The sequence below is a fragment of the Bison bison genome, unplaced genomic scaffold, assembly GCF_000754665.1.
Source record: "Bison bison bison isolate TAMUID 2011002044 unplaced genomic scaffold, Bison_UMD1.0 scf7180017864236, whole genome shotgun sequence".
NCBI lineage: Eukaryota > Metazoa > Chordata > Mammalia > Artiodactyla > Bovidae > Bison > Bison bison.
The window spans coordinates 2,297,884-2,299,618 of record NW_011494808.1 but is presented as its reverse complement, the minus strand read 5'-3'; positions in this window follow the sequence as shown (position 1 = coordinate 2,299,618).

Genomic DNA, 1,735 nt, shown 5'->3' with positions numbered 1-1,735 from the left:
GAGTCCTGGGGTGGCTGACGGCTGCCCCAGGTGCAGATAAGCCAGCCTGCCTGTCTCAGTAAAGGGCGGAGCCCTGGCGCCCACCCTTATCGGCCTTGGACAGAGACTTGGGGCTGGGGCACCTCCCTGTGTGGGTGCAGGGCCCAGCAGATAGAAGAATAGTTGGGGGCAAAGCCAGCCTTGTCGGCAGGGGAGGAGCTGTGGCCCTGGGCCGGGCTCAGGAGCAGGGCTTCAGCTGTACGTGTACCCTGAGACCTGGTCCTCTGCTGCAGAGAAAATGGAAATGGAAAATGATGCAGTGAAAGAAAGCCCACGAGGTGCAGCTGCTACAGCATCACAGCAGCGTGCTGGCGGTGCTGGGATCCTGTTCCCAGCCATGGCTGTTCTGACCTTGCAGAAGCAGTGACCAGGCCCTAATTTTCCAGTGTAGAAGCCAAATCAGTCATACCCCCTGTCTCAGGGTGGGAGGGGAGGAGGTCACCTTTGACCAAGGCTTTCATGAAGGAAGCTAGAGAGAAGGAGGAAAAAGAGCATCCTTGCCATTCACTGAGGACCTACTTTGTGCCCGGGTGGTGCTGGGCATTTTTACATTATTCGCACAATACCTGGAGCAGGGGGCAGGGGAAGGTTATTTTCATTTCACTGATGAGGGTGCAAATGCTCAGAAAAGTTATTTCCCTTTATCAGAAGTACATGAGCCTGCTAGCTTTGAGTATTTTAAAGCTTCCCAGAAAAGCAGATGATGATCGTGACATTGCCATTCCAGGAGGACCGAGCCTGACTTGATTGCAGAGGAGGATTAAAACTGGAGGGACATCTTTACAACCTCCAGACATTCTTTGGATTCACTGGAGAGTATATAACTTCATTGTTAACACTAGCAAGCGGGTACTCTTTCTACCCCCTTCTGATGCCTATGTCAGAAGCTTTCTCTATCTCCTTTATACTTTAATAAAACTTTATTACACACACACAAAAAAACTGGAGGGACAGGAGCCCCATGGGTCCTCCAGTTCCCTGCAGGGGGAGAGGCGTGGTCACTGCTCCAGGTGTGAGTTGCCAGGAGGGCCATCTCTGGAATCCCAGCTCTGACCTGAGTCTCAGCTTTGACATCCCTGGAGAGAGGAACCAGCTTGGGTCATGGCTGGCTCCTGCCGGAAGCCGCCTCTTCCTGTTCCCCCAAAAGGCTTCTGGGGAAGCAGTCATCTGAGGACCCCAAGCACCCGAGATCCTTTGCTTCAGGCTTCTGAGCAAAAGGAAGCATTCTCCCAGTTTGTGGAAGGAGCTAAGGTTCACAGGGGATTCCGTGGCAGGGCGCCCGAGAGCCGTGTCCCTTTCTTCTCCCTGTGCCATCTCCGCCTGGTATAGGTGATGCGGCCTGGAGCACAGAACTCCACAACTCCTCCAGCACCTCATTAGGCTCATCTGTGAGGAACTGCAGAGACAGTTGGTAAAATATTCAGCACGACTGGGAAAAAACTGCACACGCCATGAACCCAGAAGATGGAACAAGTGATCCTTACCAAGCAGCCCTCATCTTTTCCTTAGCCCATCAATTCCTTTCTGCTCCTTTGCGTTGGCTGTTTGCTTTGATTTCAGTGACTTTCCTGGCAGATCTCCCAGGCACACTAAATACCTGTAATAAAAATGAATACGTAAACTCACTACCATGTGTAAAACAGATAGATAGTGGGAAATTGCTATATAGCACAGGGGGCTCAAGTCAGTGCTCTAC